This window comes from Tursiops truncatus, chromosome 3, assembly GCF_011762595.2.
Source record: "Tursiops truncatus isolate mTurTru1 chromosome 3, mTurTru1.mat.Y, whole genome shotgun sequence".
Lineage (NCBI taxonomy): Eukaryota > Metazoa > Chordata > Mammalia > Artiodactyla > Delphinidae > Tursiops > Tursiops truncatus.
Genome location: NC_047036.1, coordinates 78339618 through 78363823, shown reverse-complemented (window position 1 = coordinate 78363823; position 24206 = coordinate 78339618). Strand labels below are relative to the sequence as shown.

General features: G+C 34.9%; 1 long non-coding RNA gene across 3 annotated transcripts in view; it reads right to left on the bottom strand.

Moving 5' to 3' along the window:
• Positions 1 to 24206, bottom strand: part of LOC109549011 (uncharacterized) — a 173193-nt gene that overhangs the window by 64899 nt on the left and 84088 nt on the right. The window contains exons 3-4 of one of the 3 annotated variants that reach the window (XR_012330788.1): positions 6211 to 6326; positions 1982 to 3985 (exon numbers count right to left, since the gene is read on the bottom strand). This is a non-coding gene — a long non-coding RNA (uncharacterized lncRNA). Of the gene's footprint in view, positions 1 to 1981; positions 3986 to 4051; positions 5811 to 6210; positions 6327 to 24206 lie in introns of those variants that run through there. The other 2 variants (XR_012330789.1, XR_012330790.1) reach the window with 2 other exon arrangements.

Below are 24206 nucleotides of genomic sequence, written 5' to 3'. Positions count from 1 at the left end.
CACACAACTGAATCACTTTGCTCATTATTTACAACAGTCAAGATATGGAAGCAACCTAATGTGCATTGATGGATGAATGGATAAAAAACTACATATACATACATATATATATGTGTGTGTGTGTGTGTGTGTGTGTGTGTGTGTGTGTGTACGTACACACACACACACACACACACACACACACTGGAATATTATTCTGCCATGAAAACGAAGGAAATTGTGCCATTTGGGACAACATGGATGGACCTTGAGAACATTATGCTAAAGGAAATAAGTTGAACAGAGAAATACAAATACTCTATAATCTCACTTACATGTGGAATCTAAAACAAACAAAAAAGAGCTCATGGATACAGAGAACAGACTGATGGTTGCCAGAAGAGATACGGTAAGGGGGTTGGGGAAATGGGTGAAGGGTATTGAAAAGTACAAACTTTCTACTATAAAATAAGTCATGGGGACGTAATGTATAGCATGGTGACTATGGTTAACAGTACTGTATTTTTGTGTACTTGAAAGTTGCTAAGAGAGTAGATCTTAAAAAGTTTTCATCACAAGAAAAAAAATTTGTGACTATGTATGGTGATAGATGTTAACTAGACTTATTGTGGTGATCGTGTCACAATACATACAAATATCAAATCATTATGTTGTACTCCTGGAACAAATATAATGTTACATGTCCATTATAACTAATTTTTTTTAAAAAGCTAAACACAGTATTATCACATAATCCAGCAATTACACCCCTAGGTATTTATCCAACTGATTTGAAAACACATTCACACAAAAATGTGCACATATGTATATCAGTTTAATTCATAATCACCAAAAACTGTAAGCAACCAAGATTTTTTTCAATAAGTGAAAATAAGTGAATGCATATAAAAAGTCCTGGTACATATATACAATGAAATATTATTTAGTGATAAAGAGAGATGAACTAATAAGCCATGAAAAGTCACAGATGAACCTTAAATGTGTACTGCTGTTTGAAAGAAGCCAGTCCAAAAAGACCACATACATTATGATTCTATTTATATGACAACCTGGAAAAGACAAAACTGCAGAGATGATAATCACATCAGTGGTTTCCAGAGATACAAGTCGGTAAAGAAGGTTATATAGGTGAAACTATTCTGTATGATATTGTAATAGTGAATACAAGACATTAAACATTTGTTAAACCCATTTGAACTATTCAACACAAAGAGCGAACCTTGACAAAAGAACCTAACTACATTACAAATGTGTGAAACAACTTACCGAAGGGGGTTGGGGGGAAGGTGCTGACTTAAGTAATTTTGAAAATGAGTGGAGTCTATAAAATTAGGGGCAAAAGAAATTGTATGTAAGCATTTGTGTTCTAGTTGATAAAGTGATATCCCAAGAGGGATGGGATAACAATACTAATACTGCTATGCATGCATACTGGAGTAGAACAATTAAGTAAATGGATGGTGAATGGAAGAAACCAGGTTTCTCATTGTTAGAGTGGTAGGTTACAGATAAGCAAGAGCAGGGGTCTAGAAGAGCCATGTGGTAGTGGATTACAGTCTGAGACATCAGCATGAACTGGTGTTTAGTTTAATATAAATATAAGTGATTATACAAAAAGATCTCTTATAGATATGTGTACACACACAGCTTAGTATACACACATATATGTCTTTGCTCTATCAGAGGAGAGGGCTTAGAAGCAATGATACCCCAGCTGCAACAGCACACCTAGCCCCAGATACAGGTTTCTAATACCATTCTCCAATAAAAAGAACCAGGACTCCTGGGGGTAATGGCTGGTTCTAGCACTGGGGCAAGAACTATACAAGATGAGCCTATAGCTCTTGTAGTGCCAGAAAGTATGGAAGTGCTCTCATACACATACACACACAGCTATCTCAAAGGGACACAGGAGTCGACTTGAGCTCCCAATGACCAAAGCTGGAACAATTTGAACTATAAAATAAAGTAGTATTGTATTATAACCAAAGTATAAAATAAATATTCATTATTTCATATCTGATCTAAGTAAATAATTAAATAAATAAAGAAGTGGGAAAGAATAAACATATCTCCCATGCAGAATTCCAAATCATTTTTGCAGATACTCCACCCTCCAAGAGGTGAAGCATAACTCCCCTGTCAAGCGTGGACTGCGCATAGTAACTTCCTACCAAGGAATACAATATGGAAAGAGGAGGAAAGAGTAACTTTACAATGCAGAAGCCCAACAAACACTACCTGAGCCAGATAGCAAGGTCCACATCGACAATGGACACATTGTTATTATGTCATGTAGATAATACGTACCCAAGTATGACTTGATGAAAATGGCACTTTACCTCTGTGATCTTGCTCCCAAAAACACATAACCCAAATCAAATCATAAGAAAAAAATATTACAAATCCCAACTAATGTTCATTTCACAAAATATTTGGCCAGTACTTCTCAAAACAAGATCATTAAAAGTCATTAAAATCTTCGAAACCGTCACAGCCAAGAGGAACCTAAGAAGACTTATGACTAAACATAATATAGTATTCTGAATGCGATATGAAACAAGAAAGAAAAGGAAACAAACAGAAAAAAAACCAAAAAGAAATGTGAATAAAGTATGCACTTTATTTAATATGTCAATATTCATTCATTAATTATACCAAATGTACCATACTGATGTAAAATATTAATGAGAGAAATTGAGTGGATATATGGGAACTCTGTAATAACTTCACAAGTTATCTATAAATCTAAAACTGTTCTAAAATAAAAAGCTAATTTAAAAAACAATTACTTAACTTCAGGGGATAATAAGGAAACAATTCATTACCTTGAAAATTGGTAAATTAAAAGAAAAAATCATGCATTTATCCTGTCACTCATAAATGAACTATATGCTGGGCTTTGCAATGTCAACTTGCCTAGGCTGATTGACATTTCCAGAGTTCCCCTTCTTGTATGTTTCTGATTAAGGCAGTCCACAAGGGACAGTTCAAGGCCCATGTAGGATGAAGCCTGTTGTGACCCCAAGCACACCTGGCAGGTGAGGCCAGTCTTCCTCAAGTCAGGTTGTTTGAGAATGTAGCCCAAAGCAAGTGGTAAATCCCATCTTTCACTAAATATCAGCACAAGACCAATATATAGCAAAACTATTACCACGAGGGAAAGTTGAAAATAATTTTGAAGAGAGAGTAAGCAAGACAGAAGTCACAGTCTACTGTAAACTAACCTAGGAAGTGACAGTCCATCACCTTTTCCACATACTATTCTTTACAAGAGTCATTGGGTCTAGCCTACACTCAAAAGGAAGGGGTTACAGGAGCACATGAATACCAGGAGACAGGGGAGACATTTTAAAAGTTGCCTACTGGAGTTTGCCCTCTGGGCCCCACTGATTCACATCCCTCTCACATGCAAAACACATTCATCCCCTCCTAGAGTCCGCAAATTCTCATCCCATCACAGAATCAGCTCAAAGTCCAGAATCTCATCATCTAATTCAGGTCCATGTGTAGACTGGGCTCCTCGGGTATAATAACTAGTTTTTTCCTTTCTAATAATTAAAGATGCTTAATTTCCAAATGTAAAACTTGAAATAAAATTAACTTCAAAGTAAATACCTTCTATTTGTCATTAGCAAATCTTGCATCATTCATCATATATATATATATATATATGCAAATGGAACCTCAAATGATGCTTCTAGACCTTACAGCTTCCCTATCTCTCCAGATATCAGAAGCACTTCTCTTAGAGCGTTAGCAAACTCCCCTCCCTAGACACAAATCAACCCATCAAATGACCACAGAGCAGAGAAAGAGAGAGAGAGATCTCCTCCTTTTGAAAGTCAATTTATAAAATTCCAGAGAAGGCTTCTGGCTGGTCCACTCTGAGTTATATGCCTGTTGCTGGGCTGATCCTTGATCAATAGGAAGGGTACGGCCATCGCAAACTCATGAGAATGGGAGTAGAAGACCGCCACGTCCCCTGAAGAGAAGAGGGTGGTTACCAGAGGAGGAAGGAAAGAAATACGGGACAAACAGAAAAAACTGTTTCATTATAATGTTTATTTTAAATCTAAATCAATTACTATGTGAGTTATCTAGCCACACCTAAAAGGTACAAAGAAACAAACATTAGGATTCAGGTCACTTTACCTGAGCCAAGATTTCCTGCTCTTGAATATCAATAATCTTTATAGTCATTCATATTCACTATATATTTAAAATTTCAGTTCATTTGCATTTAATGTTTCCCACCTTGATTAGAAGAAGAATATATGTATTTGTTTTTTGTCCAAGCAAAGATTTGCAGTATATTAGTCTGTGTATATTGGTGTTGTACATTAATGTTAAAATAGCTTTTAGGTATGACTCAAATGTAAAAGTTCTCCAATATAACTCACCCAGTAAAAACATGGTATGTGCAACACAGCATCTTTTAAAAAGTAATCTCTCTCTTATAAGAAGGTGATACTACTGACATGTTATTGATATGTTATTTGTTTTGAATTATATTTTCAACTTCTTTATTTTAAAATAAAACACATATATAAAAAAACAGAGAATAAATAACTTAATGAGTTATTTTAAGGTGAACTCACTTATAACTACTATCCAGATCATAAAATAGAATTTCGCAAGGCATCCATAAGCCCTTCCACATAACCCAGCACAATAACAAGTCCCCCACTCCCCCAGATATAACTACAATCCTGATGATTGTAACAACCACTGCCTTCTGTTTCATTATAGTTTTATCACCTAAGTACTGTTTAATTAAACAAGGAGAAAATTAGATTGAAGTGACTCTAATGCCATGGCCTACATAAGTAACCAAACCAAAATGTAAGCCTGTAAGTGGCCCAAGTTTACAAAATTGAAACCTAGGGACAACCAGTCACAAACAGCCAGGCTTTAAGCTGTAGCCAATCAATAATCTCCTTACTTTGCTTTCACATTTTCTCTATAAAGAAAGTCTCTCCCCTGAGCTACTGTTGGTGGAGCTCTACTAACTGCTTCCAGTCTGGTGTTGCCTGATTAGAATGGATTTTTGCTCAAATAAATTCTTAAAAATTTTAATATGCCTCAGTTTGTCTTCGAAAATTATGCATCCCTAGACACCACACTTTAATCTTGGCCCCTTTTAAAATTTCACTGTTTCTCTTAAATCTCTGTTAATCTATAGGTTCCTCCTTCATCCCTTTCTTCTCCTTATAATGTACCTATTAAAGAACCTGGGGCATTTGACCTGTTGAATATCCCAGCAGGTTCCCTTAGCAGTTAAGTTCTTTTGATTGTTACTTCAGCTCTCCCAATGATCCTGTGAGGTCGTTAATAACCCTGAATAAATCCCTTTCTGTTTAAACTAGCTAGAGTGAGTCCAAGCGCCTGCAACTAAGAACCCTGATTACAAAACGAGAATAACTTTTTTGTTACAAAGTTAATTCCACATACATAATTATATGTATATATACATATATGTGAAGTGGAATGTAGGATGAGGATGATAGCTATCTGTGTGACAGAATACTTACTGAAATTTTTATTACCCTAGGTGAAAAACAAATTTATATCATGAGCAACAGTGTTACAGCTTAGTTTCTTAAAGTCATTTAGACATTAAAGTGGCAAATCTTTCTAAAGGTGTTTATCACTTGTTAGAGATTCCTGTGCAGTTCTCTGTCAATGGGACGATAGTAGGTAAAGACATGAGTTGATGTGGATGAAAATCTCCATGAGGAAACACATGTAACGAGAGATCCGTGGCACATTTTAGGTTTGTAGTAACTCCAACAAAACCCAAATTAGCTCTATAATGTGAAAATGAAATATAATTTAGTCTATAATAAGCATAAACAATGTATATACTTCCAAAAATAGAGGTAATCATTTATCTTTATATTCAAGTTGAATTGTCATATAATTTAAATGAGACCAAAGAGAAAAGACTCAAAACACGAACAACATACTTAACAAAAATCAAAGTCTGTAGGTGTGAAGTGACTTTAGGGGTAATTACTGTTAGATTTAATGTAGGAAAGACCATGAAGACGCAGAAGTATTACCTGAAGGGAGCCAGGAAACAGCAAGTAAGATTATGGACAAACAGAATGTGAACGTTCTAATCCAATACCTTTACTGACTACCCCATTTTGTAGATACAAAAGGAAAAACTGAGGAAAAGGTTGCATGGTAATTTAATAAACTTACCAAATGTTTTACATGTTTTCCATTTTACCAGGCAAGGGTCCAGAAGCATAATTACTGTTTTAGCAAAATGTATCCTTGGCATCACCAAGAGTGGTTGAAAGTTCTTCAAGCAGTACCTTAAAGAAGGATAAGAAAATAGTGCCAAGATCTATGATGTAGAATAGGAATGTGTAGGTCATAATATCATGATGACAGAAACATTAACAGAGATAATGCTAAAAATCTGCACATTACAAGCTAATATAAAGAGTGACCTATTCCAAAATATCTAGCTGGGAACAAATCACTCTTTGTATTCCAGGCATTTCTTTATTAAGTTTTACTTAATATCAAAATTCATTTACACTTCAACATATATCTGTAACACTGAAAGACAACAGCCTACAGCAGAAATGGCAAGTGTGGCAGGCACTGTGCTATCTTTCCCAGCCACATGTTTATATAAGATATTCCTAACTGATCGTATCACTCTTTCTTGAGCTGGGCAAAGATTCAGAACCCTTCTCAACTCAGTGCTCCAGACAGCTACTATTAACTGAATAAACAAAGATGATCCTTGAAATGAAATCTATTTTCCCTCCCTGGCCTGGAGTAAACGGACAAGAGGATAACCTCAGATTATTCTGCAAAAGATAAACCGAAAAGTAGTCAGTTTTAATAAGCAGTAAGAATATGCACCACCGATAATTTTCACACAGAATAATGCTTCATAATGAGAAAAGTTATTAACTTAGATTTGAAGTCATTTATTCAAGTGGTATAATAATCAACTGATTTAAATCCCTTATTTTTCAAATCATATTGTCTAATCTTACATGGAGTGTCACTCTCATAAAAGCCATATTTCATAAAAAGATACTGTGGACATCCTTTAAATGCATCTTTCTGAAGAAAGTACATGTGCTAAACAGACTAACCATGATGCATCAAACTTTGACATATAAACATATATTTCTTTGAAAATGTAAATTCAGTTAAAAAAATTATTGAGCTTCTACTATTGTCAGCATAGCAGATGACTGTGTAGTGATTCTGAATCCACGCTCTGGAATCCTAGTACTTGTGGTCAATTGCTGGCCCCACCACTATATGACCTTGGGGTAAGTAACCTCTAATCTGAGTTTCTTCATCTATAAAACGGAGTAAAAATATTACTGATGTCATTGTAATCTGTATAGACTAAAGAAATATTATACCACAGCACATACAACAGTATCTACCTCTAGTAAATAGTTAAAATTTTCAGACATCATTATTATTGTTGCTGTTATTATTATTATATGAAGACCAATATGATTCATTTATTGTTCTCATCTCTTGCTTTAAGAGTCTGAGAGCATAGGGTCAGAGAGTAGGTGGAGAGTGGGAGATGGGAGGAAGAAATGGAATATATATCACAGAATAATATTGCTATAATATATAACAGAATAATATTGGTACATTGACATAAAATTGTTATATGAATTCAACTTCAATTATTACAACTCAAAAAACAGGTGAAAGAATTAAGAAAGTCTTGAGAAGATAAAATTTAAGAAAGTCCTGGTAAAATACACATGATTTCAATGGAGAAAAGAACCAACACAACCAGAGCTAGAAAGAAAGGAGAGGATGTGGTTAGAGAATAATGAGCCAGAGCTTGTAGCAGTGAGTAAAGAAGAATGTGAAAATATAATTTAAAAGGCACACTGAACCATATTTCGAAGGGCCAAGAATGCCGCACTGAAAGATTGAATTTGAGTAAAATTAAGTTAGAGAATCAAGATGTAATCCAGACCTATAAATCTGTTTTTAATAATAAAGCATGATCGCATCCTTTTATGAGACAATGATAACCCTATCCTCAAAAGTTGGGAGGCCAGTCAAGTGTGCTTTATTATTCATTTACTATGAATTATAGTAAATACTATTTTAAATTAACATTTTAGAATTACAGAGAAAGTCTTGTAAAATCTAATTTACCTCAGAATTTGCACAGTGATACTCTAATCTGTGTTTTACTCTCTCAAATCATAACCAATAAATACAGGCCATGTAAAAAATTTTTGCAAATCTGATATTTTCAACCATATTTATAATACCCAAATAATAACCTATATCAATAGCAACATCTTAAAATTCAACAATCTTCAAATATCCATTTATTATAACAAGTAATTAGTGAGCTCTAAATTCTACATTCAACTAAAAAGCACTGCATTTGGTTTTATAAAGACTTGAAAAGGGATATAAAATCTTCTCTTCAATAAAGGATATCTATTTAAGGGGAGTTCTCTGGTGGCGCAGTCATTAAGACTCCACCTGCCAGTGTAGGAAACACGGATTCAAGCCCTGGTCCAGGAAGTTCCCACATGCCGCGGAGCCACTAAGCCCATGTGCTACAACTACTGAGCCTGCATGTCACAACTACTGAAGCCCACGTGCCTAGAGCCTGTGCTCTACAACAAGAGAAGCCACCACAGTGAGAAGCCCACGCACCACAACGAAGAGTAGCCCCCACTCGCTGCAACTAGAGAAAGCCCGCGTGCAGCAATGAAGACCCAATGCAGCCAAAAATAAATAAATTCTATAAAATAAATAAATAAAATAAAACAAAAGCCCTTCTTCTATCACTTAAAAAATGTATAGAATCTAAAAACGATTTTTTAAAAAAGGATATCTATTTAAGGAAATTAGATATTCATGTTTTTTAAAAAAATAATAATTAAATACCATGTTAAACGGCAAGAACAAAGATGAAGGTGGAAGGAGCTAATCTCTTTTGAGAGCTACATAATTTACATCTCCTATGTCATTGAATCTACCCAGCAGTCCCGCTTTTGCAAGTAGGAGAGGTCACCGAAAGTCCTTGCTCTGACGAACACTTGAGGCTAAGGCTGGACTCTGGAGCTAGAAGTTAGTGCTAGCTATGCTAGCTAGCTGCCTATGTTAGTGCTCAAATGTTAGTGCTGCCTCTTAGAGGCTTTGTGATTTCAGGCAGATGATTAAGCCTCTTTTAAGTCTCAGTTTCTTCATTTGTTAAACTGGAAACGTAACAGTATTTAATACACATAGATGTTGTGAAGGGGAACTAAGGAAGTAGGTATGTGTGAAATGATAATGCCCTATGACAGCATTTACACAAAGTGCTTTCTAAAGTATCCTAGTCCTAGAAGATTGCTATGATCAAAAAAGGATATATAGTCTTTTAGACTGATGTTTGGGGAATCCTATGTATAATTTCTACCTTTCGGAGACTTGTAGTGTTCATAAAGAAGTTTTGCAGTCGAGAAAAGTTCTCTTTAACTTTAACTCATAAATTCCTCAAATTTATTTTGCCATAAAATACTGTTTTCTTCTTTTCCTTTCTTCTTCTATTTTTCTTTCTATCTTTCTTTCTTCCTTGGTTTGTGTATTTGTTTGCTTGCTTGCTTTTACATAGCATTTAAACCCCTATATCCATGGAAAATCGTTCCACAGCACATTCTATAGAAAGCACTGTATAATAAAAAGTTAGCATTCACAAAGACATGAGAGATTCAAACAATTAGCAATTAAAAAGTCCAAATGTAGAAGAGGTGAGGAAGAGATGGAATGGTCAGGAATGCCTTACAAAGGAAGAAAATTCAATGCAAAGCTAAAAATTTAGACAAACTGAGAAAAAGGACAGATCTGTACTTCAAGGAAGCACACCATGGGCAGAGTAAACATATCAATAGTTCAAATGGAGAGTATGTAAGGATAATAATGATGGTTAGATATTCTAGCTAACACATAATATTTGGCAGGCATTATCTCATCTAGCAGGTGAGAAGACTGGTGAAGTAGATTAGAATCAAATTTGGAAAATTCTGAGGACTATCTTATATAATTCTCTTATTGAAAAAAATCGCTAGGTAATTTAAGCTTTCAGTCCTTCAGAAAGCATTTGTTAAAAACTGATTTCGGATTGACAACAGATCACTTACATCTTTCTCTCAGTATTGCAACACTTAGGACATTTGGTTTGCATTGTTCTTCAGCTGTGCTATATTAACCACTGGATGGTGAGTTTGAGCATAAAACGACTTTGTTTCCTTCTGTCTGCAGACAGGTAATAGGATTTCAATAAAGCTTTGGAAAAATTTTTTTAAAAAACTGATTTCAAAAGCAACATGCTAAATGTTATGTATTATAAGAGTAGAGAATAAGAGAGACATACTTAAAGTGAATTGGAGAAAGGAGACTGTAGTCAGGGAGACCAGTTAGCAAGGTACCAGGTATAAGATGATGGGGGCATAGAGATGGGTGGAATTAATGATCAAGGTAGAAACAAAGAAAAGTACTAAGTGAGAAGTCAGTTCTGGGTGTCAGTGGTTAAGGGAGTGACAATCAAGACAAAAAAAATGGCTTATTCTTCCAAAGCAAAGTCTTCAACTGCAAGTTTTGATGCATTAGGGTTTGTGAAATCAATTTAATGGTTCACAACACTTTATTGCATTGGAAGAAAAAGAGAAAATATCAGAGTGTACCATGCATATGAAGTATTGTTTTATAAAACTTTTATTTCAGAAATATGTATAGATAGATTATGGACTGGGTTATCTGTTGTCAAAAAATGTTTAAGAGCCTATGAAACTAAGGAATGAAATACAGCAATCAAATCACAAAAAAAGAGATGAGCAAAAATCAGCCAGTCTTTTCTGTACCTACTGAACCAGAGAGGCAACAGATTCAGAGACACCAGGCACCATGGTGGGTAGTGGGGGTGAGGGGAGGAAGGAGTGGTGTAAAGTACAAGACTGAAAACACGATATTAAATGAAAGTATGCTTAGTGAACACTGTAACCTACAGCTATCTTGTCTTACCAGCTTCCTGAAAGCCAGCAACCAGGCTTATACTACCAAGCAGACTACTGAAGAATCCTCCTTTAGAGAATCTAACTAGCTTTACAGATATCTAAATTACTGATATTGTAGAGCCTTCCAATAAAAGAAAGTTACCTAATAATGAAGCCCATCAATCAAAAAACCCCACCCATGTACCCAATATACCCAATAGCTTATTTAGTACCTCATACTTAAGGATATTTAAGAAAACCTAAAGAAGCAGTTAAAACAGGTGAATCCTGGGCTTCCCTGGTGGCGCAGTGGTTGAGAGTCCACCCGCCGATGCAGGGGACACGGGTTCGTGCCCCGGTCCGGGAAGATCCCACATGCCGCGGAGCGGCTGGGCCCGTGTGCCATGACCGTTGAGCCCGCGCGTCCGGAGCCTGTGCTCCGCAGAGGGAGAGGCCACAACAGTGAGAGGCCCGCATACCGCAAAAAAACAAACAAACAAACAAACGGGAATCCTGAGGAAGTGCAAACAACACGAAGTGCAGCAGCAAGCTTCAAAGAAGCTTCAATATCCTCAGAGAAAAAATTGTATCAATGTGATAAGATATGGATGACTATTTAAAAAAAAAACAAACCACAAAGAAAGCACAAAAACAAATTCTTATAAATCAAAAATAAGACAGAAAAAATAGAAAAAAATACATGTTCAAAAAAATAAAATTTAGAAGACTTCTTGGAAATTAGAACAAAAAGAAAGGAGATGAACAAAAGGAGAGAAAAGAAAATGAAAGGACCAATTGAAGAAGGCCAATATCCAGCAGAAAGGGGGACCATGTGATGATGCTCTGGCTAATGAGACGTAAGTCATTGTTAAGTGGAGCTTCTAGAAAACATAAGAAGATGTAGCAAGCATATGGCTTCTGCCCTTTTCCTTTCCTTTTCTTCCTGCCTGAATATAGATGAGATCCTAGAAATAAAGCATGTGTCTTGCAACCTAGACGTGACCTGCATGATATAAAAGCCACATGAGAAGAACTGGGAAGTCAGAATGGAATTTATGTCTCTAATGGTATAGTGTAGCCTGTATATCAGCACTGAACATTCTATCACTGGACTTATTACCTAAGTAAAACTGAATCCCTATTTTTTAAGGCACAGTGTAGTCAAGTTCTCTATAATTAGCCAAATGCATCCAATTTCATTATCATAGTACACTAATTGACTCAGCAGAGAACAATATGTAAAACATCATAAGAATAAAAACTCTAAATATGAATGTAACCAAAAATTATAATACACAATCATATTATAAACTGGGAAAAGCGGGTTGCAATATAGCACAAATCCTTGAAATAGAAAAGCTGAAATAGCATATTCAAGTTTAAATAAATATATGAAATTAATGTATTAAGAGAGAGCAGTATAAGTACATAATTTTAAAATATGGAGGGAAATATTTAAAAATACACAAAAGAGTTGAAAGTGGTTGCCACAGGGAGGGATGTTTTGATAATAAAAAGAAATACAGAAGACTGAATTTTTAGTTGTAATTCTTTTAACACTAGTAGACTTTATTAAGTGCTCTGCATGTATTTTTTTCTCTCTCTTTTTTTAAAAATTTATTATTATTTTTTTGGCTGCGTTGGGTCTTCGTTGCTGCAGGCGGGCTTTCTCTAGTTGCGGCAAGCAGAGGCTACTCTGTTGCAGCGCGCAGGCTTCTCATTGCGGTGGCTTCTCTTGTTGCGGAGCATGGGCTCTAGGCGCCCAGGCTTCAGTAGTTACAGCACATAGGCTCAGTAGTTGCGGCTCGTAGGCTCTAGAGCACAAGCTCAGTAGTTGTGGTGCATGGGCTTAGTTGTTCCACAGCATGCGGGATCTTCCTAGACCAGGGCTCGAACCTATGTCCCCTGCAATGGCAGGCGGATTCTTAACCCCTGCACCACCAGGGAAGCCCTGCATGTATTTTTTTAATTTAGAAATTATTTGAAGATAAGGGGCAGATTCCTGGAGTCCTTAACCATGCCCTTATCCTCTAGCCTTCAGCCTTTAAAAATTTGGTGAAGTTGCACTTTCATTTTCTTTCTTTTTTTAATGGATATATAATTGACATATAACATTAGTTATATTAGTTTCAGATGTACAACATAATGACTCAGTATTTGTATATATTGCAAAATGATCATCACAATAAGTCTAGGTAACATCCATCACAATTCTTTTTTTTTAAGATCTCTTAGCAACTTTCAAATATGCAATATAGTATTATCAACTATAGTCACCATGCTATATGTTACACCCATGACTATGTATTTTATAACTGGAAGTTTGTACCTTTTGACCCCCTTCACCCATTTTGCCCAACCTCCCACCTACCACCTCTGGCGATAACTAACCTGTTCTCTGTATCTATGAATTTGGTTTTTTGATTTTGTTTTTTTTAATTCCACATTTAGCACTTTCATTTTCTTAAGTGGCTCATGAGCCCTTCTAGTGACTTCAAATTTAAAGTAAAAAAAAAATACAAACTCTTTTAAGTATCACAGCACTCCTTTATGATGGCTGGCATTTGAATACCCATATGCTCCACATACCCACCCATCCAGTGATGTGCATCCAGGTTCATCTATCCCCGTCCAGGTGACAGACATCCAGGCTGCTTCCAACTCTTGCCTCCATCAACGTTTCTACAGAGAAAATTTCCATGCATGTCCTCTCAATTCTCCTGAGATATGTACTCAGAAGTAGAATGATGGGTTTATAGGGTACACTTGTACTTCATCTGAATAAGCCATGCTGCATTGGAGTGCAATAGTGCTCTTATGCTTTCATATCTCAGTTACTATTACCCATCTTTTAATGTTTGCCGGTCTAAGGATTTAAGGTCATTGCTCAATGTTGCTTTCATTTGCATTGCTTATATTACTCATTATTTTGACCACCTTGTTACATGCATCTTAGTTTTATAAGTTTGCTCTTCTTTAAATTTCATGTTTATCTATTTTGATCTTTTTCCTGGGGTGAATTTTTCTAGTTGATTTGCAAGAGTCACTTGCATGTTGCTATTAGATTTTGCAAATATCTTTCCACTTTCAGTTAGTTAATTGTTGTCTAAAAAGTTCTTTATTGAACAGAATGTTTAATTGAGGTAATGTTAACCATGCTTGCTCTTTAAGTCCTTCCAAGTATCTTACACACACCATGGAATAGCATGCAGCAGTTAGAAGCTACATTAGATGTACAAGTAGCAACATGAATAATATCAAAAAAGAAGTCTCGGTTGTAAAAAGAAATAAAACAAAAAGTAGAATATAATACTACTCATTAAATTAAGAATATATGCATATAAAACAGTATGCTTTGGAGGGATGTATTTAAATTAAAATATATGGATTTAAAAGATTAAAATAGTTTCCAAAGAGGGGAAAATGAAAATGAGGTGTGAGAGATAAGAGAGAGAAAGGAAGGAAGCTCTGTATGAATGAATGAGAAGAATAAGCCATGGACTGAAAAATATAACTAGTTTAATTAACTGCACCTAAATTTTTTAAAAGTTGACAATATAAATGAAATCTGGAAGTCTGATCAAAGCTACCTCAGTACAGAGGACCAATCTAAATTGACCATTCACTCTATGCTTTAATTTATTCCTGATGATAAATTCCACTGAAAATTAATCTACTTAACTTCCACTTTTTCTAAATAAAACTGAGCTAGATATTCCCAGTTGATATTCAGAAAGGAAAAAATAGTCATTCAAATGGTATTCAATACTTATAAGTTTTCTATTTAAAAGAACAAGTAAAAAAAATTGTTAGTCACAAAAAATCAAATTAAAACAACTTTAAAATGTAACTATTTTGCCGAAATCTTATTTCTTCCCAGCACATTATTAAATAATCATTAATGACAAGCTTTTTGACAACTTTTTAAGGTAGATGGCACATAGGTAGATAGGTGCATAGATAGTAGACAGACAGACAGATGAATATAGACACCTAAGGTATATGCGTGAATAACTGAATTTTGTGCCAGTATAATTATTAAATTTTGAAAATTTAAAAATTACGTTAATGCTTAAATTCACATTCAAAACTTATTTGAAAAAACTATTTTTATTAAAGGCTTGAAACACTGAAAACTTTCCTTTTCAACTTTAAATATTAAAGTTTCATATAAAAGTGAAGCTCTCAGAAAAATTATGCAATTGAAGTTGTCATCACAGAATAGAATTTGTTTTTCTTCTTCTTTGTATTTCAGAAGTATTCTTCACACATAAAAGTCAAACTTGTAAAGCTGAATTTTATAGGTGACCCATATTCTACAGTCACCCCAGTCTAACTTGTCACAATATGGAATAAAAGTGTTATTCTCATATTTTAGCCCTTTATATTCAACACTTATAAGATTAAAGAAATAGACTGCCAAGTACATCTTGCTCTAAAGGAGTGTCAGCTCAAAGAAAATATTTTATAATAGTCATGGTATTACATCATTTTGAGTTTTATTTTAACAGGAACTAGTTACTGGGGCAAGCCGGAATCCCAGAATGGAATTTTGAACCTACTGTAATCCATATCACATCATGTCTCACCTACAATTGTTTCCCATTTAGTCTTTATTCATCAATATTTGGCCTTCTGTCTATACCCAACACACAACCACAGTAACCAGAGTGGACATTTGTGAAACGTAAACTACATGTACTTCCTCAGCTTATATATCTTCAATGATTTCCCACTACCCTTAGTTAAGATAAAGCTAAAATCATCCACATGGCCTAAAACACTACATGATTTTTCCCTGTCTCCTAAAGTTTCACCCCAATCTGCTTTCCTTCCCATTTCCACATTCCATCCATACTGGCCTTCCTTCGTTGCTCAACCATACCATGCTCCTTCGCACTCTAGTGTCTTGTACAAGCTGTTACTCCTGTTTGGAGTCTTCTCCTATCTCCTCCTCCTTCCTCTAACTAACTCCTAGCTACACTTGTGTCTGAGGTCAGGATACTTTTCCCAAATCCCCAGTCTGTGTAAGTCCCCTATTATAAACTTCCAGGTTTCCCTGAAATTCTCTGTCATGGTACTTATCATCCTTGCCATTTCTTTTCCCATATCTACATGCTCAATAGAATTGTGAATGCAAAAGGACTAGAACTACATTCATCTTTTTCACTGTTGCTTATCCCAGTACCTTTCATGGAATAGACAGAAGCTCAATGAATGTCTGCAGAATCAATGTTTAAAATGCAAAGAACTGGTATTTCAAACATAGCTAAGAATTTATACAAAAATTAAAAGTCAGGAGGAATACTAGACTTAGTTTTAATGGGTTTTAGTTTAAAAAATAAGTAAAACAAGAGAATAATAAAAATGAAAGCAGAAATAACTAAAATATAAAAAACAGAGAAAATCAAGAACGTCAGTTGTTTCTTTAATAAAATTGATAAGGTCTTAGCAAGACCAATTAGGTATACTGCCAAAAATTAAAGAATGGCATCATTACAGATACTATAGACATTTAAAAGATAACAAACAGATGTCATGAAAAATTTTATGCCAATGAATTTGAGAACTTAAATGGACACATTTGGAGAATGGGTAAATAAATTTTGGTAAGCTGACACAATATACATATTACATGATACATATCAATATAAAGGAATGTACTATTGACACATACAACATTATATTGGGTGACAGAAGACCATCACAAAAGAAAATGCACTGTATATTTCCATCTATACGAAGTCAAAGAACAAGCAAGAATAATAAATGAAGATAAACAAAAGAATTGTGGTTGACATTAGGGTGGTACTGACTGAAAAGGGAAATAAGGAAACTTCCTAGGACAGCCCTTCTCAACTGAGTGCTGTGAGAGAATGAAACATTACAAAACATAATTTGAGTTACATTTTCCTAATTCTCCTAATAATGATAAACAGCTAGTACCATTCTAGATGAACAGGAGGTAAGTTAATTCATCAGAAATAGTGTGTGCCATGAGCATTAGGGTTTAATTCTCTTTTAGAATCCCAGTTGAGAACTACCTAGGAGTGCCCTGTCCCATACTGTAGCCACTAACACATGTGGCCATTTGAATTAAATTTAAATTATTTAAAATTAAATAGAATTAAAAGTTCAAAAAGAGGAATCAGCAGTAACACAATAATAGTGGGGGACTATAACACCTCACTTACACCAATGGACAGATTATCCAAAATGAAAATAAATAAGGAAACAGAAGCTTTAAATGACACAATAGACCAGATAGATTTAACTGATATTTATAGGACACTCCATCCCAAAACAGCAGATTACACTTTCTTCTCAAGTGTGCACAGAACATTCTCCAGGATAGATCACCTCTTGGGTCACAAATCAAGTCTCAGTAAATGTAAGAAAATTAAAATCATATCAAGCATCTTTTCTGACCACAACACTATGAGATTGGAAATGAATTACAGGGGAAAAAACGTAAAAAACACAAATACATGGAGGCTAAACAATACATTACTAAATAACCAACAGATCACTGAAGAAATCAAAGAGGAAATCAAAAAATACCTAGAGAAAAATGACAATGAAAACACGACAATCCAAAACCTATGGGATGCAGCAAAAGCAGTTCTAAGAGGGAAGTTTATAGCTATACAAGCCTACCTCAAGAAACAAAAAAAATCTCACATAAACAATCTAACCTTACACCTAAAGGAACTAGAGAAAGAAGAACAAACAAAACCCAAAGTTAGCAGAAGGAAAGAAATCATAAAGATCAGAACAGAAATAAATGAAATAGAAACAAAGAAAACAATAGCAAAGATCAATAAAACTAAAAGCTGGTTCTTTGAGAAGATAAACAAAATCGATAAACCATTAGCCAGGCTCATCAAGAAAAAGAGGGAGAGGACTCAAATCAATAAAATTAGAAATGAAAAGGGAGAAGTTACAAAAGACACCACAGAAATACAAAGCATCCTAAGAGACTACTACAAGCAATTCTATGCCAATAAAATGGACAACGTGGAAGAAATGGACAAATTCTTAGAAAGGTATAACCTTCCAAGACTGAACAAGGAAGAAATAGAAAATATGAACAGACCAATCACAAGTAATGAAATCGAAACTGTGATTAAAAATCTTCCAACAAACAAAATCCAGGACCAGATGGCTTCACAGGTGAATTCGATCAAACATTTAGAGAAGAGCTAACACCCATCCTTCTCAAACCCTTCCAAAAGTTGCAGAGGAAGGAACACTCCCACCATCACCCTGATACCAAAACCAGACAAAGATACTACAAAAAAAGAAAATTACAGACCAATATCACTGATGAATATAGATGCAAAAATTCTCAACAAAATACTAGCAAATAGAATCCAACAACACATTAAAAGGATCATACACCATGATCAAGTGGGATTTATCCCAGGGATGCAAGGATTCTTCAATATATGCAAATCAATCAATGTGATACACCATCTTAACAAACTGAAGAAGAAAAACCATATGATCACCTCAATAGATGCAGAAAAAGCTTTTGACAAAATTCAACACCCAGTGATGATAAAAACTCTCCAGAAAGTGGGCATAGAGGGAACCTACCTCAACATAATAAAGGCCATATACGACAAAACCACAGCAAACATCATTCTCAATGGTGAAAAACTGAAAGCATTTCCTCTAAGATGAGGAACAAGACAAGGATGTCCACTCTCACCACTATTATTCAACATAGTTTTGGAAGCCCTAGCCACAGAAATCAGAGAAGAAAAAGAAATAAAAGGAATACAAATTGGAAAAGAAGTAAAACTGACACTGTTTGCAGATGATATGATACTATACACAGAGAATCCCAAAGATGTCACCAGAAAACTATTAGAGCTAATCAATGAATTTGGTAAATTTGCAGGATACAAAATTAATGCACAGAAATCTCTTGCATTCCTATACACTAATGATGAAAAATCTGAAAGAGAAATTAAGGAAACACTCCCATTTACCACTGCAACAAAAAGAATAAAATACCTAGGAATAAACCCACCTAGGGAGACAAAAGACCTGTATGCAGAAAACTATAAGACATTGATGAAAGAAATTAAAGATGATACCAACAGATGGAGAGATATACCATGTTCTTGGATTGGAAGAATCAATATTGTGAAAATGACTATACTACCCAAAGCAATCTACAGATTCAATGCAATCCCTAGCAAATTACCAATGGCATTTTTTACGGAGCTAGAACAAAAAATCTTAAAATTTGTATGGAGACACAAAAGACCCCGAATAGCCAAAGCAGTCTTGAGGGAAAAAAACGGAGCTAGAGGAATCGGACTCTCTGACTTCAGACTGTACTACAAAGCTACAGTAATCAAGACAATATGGTACTGGCACAGAAACAGAAACATAGATCAATGGAACAAGATAGAAAGCCCAGAGATAAACCCATGCACCTATGGTCAACTAATCTATGACAAAGGTGGCAAGGATATACAATGGAGAAAAGACAGTCTCTTCAATAAGTGGTGCTGGGAAAACTGGACAGCTACATGTAAAAGAATGAAATTAGAACATTTCCTAACACCATACACAAAAATAAACTCAAAATGTATTAGAGACCTAAATGTAAGACCAGACACTATAAAACTCTTAGAGGAAAACATAGGAAGAACACTCTTTGACATAAATCACAGCAAGATCTTTTTTGATCTACCTCTAGAGTAATGGAAATAAAAACAAAAATAAACAAATAGGACCTAATGAAACTTCAAAGCTTTTGCACAGCAAAGGAAACCATAAACAAGATGAAAAGACAACCCTCAGAATGGAAAAAAATATTTGCAAACGAATTAACAGACAAAGGATTAATCTCCATAATATGTAAACAGCTCATGCAGCTCAATATTAAGGAAACAAACAACCCAATCTAAAAATGGGCAGAAGACCTAAATAGACATTTCTCCAAAGAAGACATACAGATGGCCAAGAAACACATGAAAAGCTGCTCAACATCGCTAAGTATTAGAGAAATGCAAATCAAAACTACAATGAGGTATCACCTCACACCAGTTAGAATGGGCATCATCAGAAAATCTACAAACAACAAATGCTGGATACGGTGTGGAGAAAAGGGAACCCTCTTGCACTGTTGGTGGCAATGTAAATTGATACAACCACTATGGAGAACAGTATGGAGGTTCCTTAAAAAAATAAAAATAGAAGTACCATATGATCCAGCAATCCCACTACTGGGCATATACCCAGAGAAAACCATAATTCAAAAAGACACATGCACCCCAATGTTCATTGCAGCACTATTTACAATAGCCAGGTCATGGAAGCAACCTAAATGCCCATCAACAGACGAATGGATAAAGAAGTTGTGGTACATATATACAATGTAATATTACTCAGCCATAAAAAGGCACGAAATTGGGTCATTTGTTGAGATGCGGATGGATCTAGAGACTGTCATACAGAGTGAAGTAAGTCAGAAAGAGAAAAACAAATATCGTATATTAACGCATGTATGTGGAACCTAGAAAAATGGTACAGATGAACCGGTTTGCAGAGCATAAGTTGAGACACAGAAGTAGAGGATAAACATATGGACACCAAGGGGGGAAAGCCACAGGGTGTTGGGTATGGTGGTGTGATGAATGGGCAATTGGGATTGACATGTAAACACTGATGTGTATAAAACTGATGACTAATAAGAACCTGCTGTATAAAAAAATAAATTAAATTAAAAAATTTAAAAAAATACTAAACTTTCTTTAGGTTTTTGTATGGAAATACATTAATATACATGTTTCAGACATTACATGAAATTCCTAAAAATATTATATGTTCTGGTATAATGTTATAAATCATAATTCTAGTTATTATTTTAAAATGTATATATCAGAAATAACTAAATTTCCTTGTCAATTTCATTATTATGAACTTTCATCAAATCTTTAACCATGGTCACTTTTAAGTGTTTTGTCATTTACAGACAGTTCTGGGTGTACTCTGATGCTTTTGCAAAAAATGTTCCTATAAAAGGGTTTCAACTTCAAGGAATTCATGGAAAAGACTCTGACAAGTACAGGTTTCTGGTAACTGACTATACTGCTGAACTGAATGAATAAGCATTTTCAGAACTCTAATGGAAAACCAATGAATTCATAAAAGTCCTAACAAAAGATCAAGATGAAAAAAAAATTTTTTTAAATTAAATGTTCAATTACTTAGTCAGACTAGCCACATTTCAAATGCTCAAAAATCACATGTGGGTAGTGGCTACTACATTAGCCAACACAGATATAGAACATTACCACCATCATAGAAAATCTATTGGACAGTGTCAGTCTATAGTTGGGTGATGGTTCCTTGGGTTCTTACAATTGTCAAAGTTTATTGAACTGTACACTTAATATCTGGGCATCTAACTATATGTCAATTTTACCTCCAATTAAAATTTTTATACAAGTACAAATAGTTTTAAATTACATAAGAATAAGGTTTTAAGGTATGACGGTAGTATGTGTTATATCTCATGAAATATGTAAAATAAAACTACATTTTATTCAGTCATTCTCATATACAACAAATCGAATAAACTATAGCATCTCATATAATTACCAATCTTGTGTAATCACTTTCCATGAAAATGGCAATTTAGAAATGTTTATCTGAGTTTGAGTTCATTAAACTGAGTTGAGTAAAATATAACTAAAACCCCCAGGGCTGGTCAGATTTGTACTACATTTATATCATCCAATTTGTCTTTAAAGGATTATAGGACCAGCAATACATGGACTAAATGCTTAATATTCAAGATGGAATTTAACACAGTACAGTTAGTGAAAAACATCACTCCCACCATATATAATAAAAGACCTTCTATTAAGTTAAACATATCACCATTTTCCATAAAGCCAGACTTCATATTATAAAGCCACAAGACATTGGACTCTAAGATGAATTTGAAAATTAGTATTTTAAGGAATTAAAATTAAAGAGAATACACAGATTTCATGTGCCGTTGGTTTAGACCAAAATGTCTTAGAAGCAAAAACAAAGTTATCAATAGTTGTCATCAGTCAGCAAGTATTCAACTTAAAGTAAAATGTAAATTTATTCCAAATATCCAAACAAGAAAAGAAAATTTAAAAATGGCTCTGACTCCTGGATTATCCTACAGTTAATTTCCTATCAAGACAGCATTTACCATAAAGTCCCAGTCATACAAATTGTAACAGAGGAATTATAATCTAAAGTCTAGCACTTATATAGACGTAAGATTTAGTGCATATATAATAAACTAATGGGCCCTAAGTCTCAGGAGGTTCCAGAAATGTTAATATTATAAAGATAGGTTCTGATTTACATAGCTCAAACACTCAGAGCTATCTCTCGAGAGCCTTTTACACACATCTCTTCCCAACTCCACTTTTGGTGACATCATATTGGTAACATGAATTAGGTCATGGTGAGACCTGCCCAGATGGCTCTTATTAAAGCGGTGAAATAATGTACGTAATGGTGTACTAAAAAGTGATAGGAATATGAAGTAGATCCTATATTAGAAACATGTTTCGAGATTTATCTTTGTGTTTGTTGTCCATGGCTGCTGCTCTTGCCCAGTTCACTATCTTATTTAATGGCATCTCCAACTTTCTGGATGCTCAGGCAGAAAAACTTTAGAATCATCCTTCTCTTTATCTCATGCCCTTTATCTCATCTATCAGGAAATTCAATAGATGCTACTTTCAAAATATATCCAAAATTCAACGACTTCCCACACTGTCAGTTACTGCCCTGCACCAAGTCCCTGCTCTTCTCTGCTCTTAACTGCTGTCATTCTAGCTCCCGCTGTCTACTCTCAGAACAGCAGCCCCAGGGAGACATCACTCATGTCACTCCTTTGCTCAAAACCCTGCTCCCCATCTCATTCACAGTAAAAGCCAAAGTCCCTACAGTGGCCTATTGATCTGTTCCTCCTCTGAACACCATTTTAGCAATTTTCTCTCTGACTCTCTCTACTCCAGACACATTGGCCTCCTGGGTATTCCTTGAATATGCCAGGAAAACTCCCACTTCAGTACTTTTGTATGAACTGTCCTTGTGGTTAGTATGCTCTGCCCCTAATATCTGTAAAGCTACCTCTTTTACTCCATGCAAGCCTCTAATCAAATATCACCTTCTTTTTGTTGTTTTTGTTGCTGTTTTCATTTTTATTGGAGTATAGTTGATTTACAAAAAATATCACCTTCTATAAGCCCCATCCTGATTACACTATTTCAAACATTGATGCCTTCTTTATTCATCAGTCCTTCCCCTATCTCAGCACTCCCACTCCCCTTTACCCTACTCTACTTTCTCTTTCTTTCCCAAGTACTTATCAACTTCCAATGTATTATATAAGTTACTTATTTCTTGTACATAAAGGTAAGTAAGGTTTACACTTTATAAAGGAAGGGACTTTGGTCCATATTTTTCACTGATGTATCCCAAGCCTCTGGAATAATGCTTGACACCTCATAGGTGCTCAAAAAAATTTTTATTAATCGAAAACTGAATGGCTATCTCAAATTCTAGAGGATGTCAAATGGCTTCATATTTTCTCCCTTGATCTTAAGATATTTGACAACATGATAACTGGCTCTGAAAGCTACACTATGTATTGTGGATATGAAAAGTTCAAAATTCTTTAATCATATCTGTGATTCTAGTCTGTAAACTAAAAGCTGTCAGAAATCTAATGCCAGAAATGTTATGGGAATTTTCTTGCTCACTGCATCACTTCCAAAAGCAGTTTGAACCATTTCCTGAGACGTTAAAGGCTATAAATACACAATCTGCTTCTTAACTGGTAAATAGACTCTAGGTTTGTGAAAAGGTTTTAAACAGACCTTAAGAGACACAATTGGCTTAAGGGCTAAAGCTAACCTCTGGTTTTCAGGAGCAAAGAAACAAATGATTTTAGCATCAAGATTTTATGCTTGCCTGCTACATTATTTTATACCTGCATATAAAACTACTTTCCATTTTCTCTACTAGATACTAACTGTCAAGTTATAATAATAACTCAAAATTTAGGAGTATAAGATTTTCATAACACCAAAAATCAGCAGAATGAGTGTACTTTGTACTGTTCAATGATGTAGATGGGGGTGAAAGAACCTGTATAATCACATTTGAATATTCCAATTG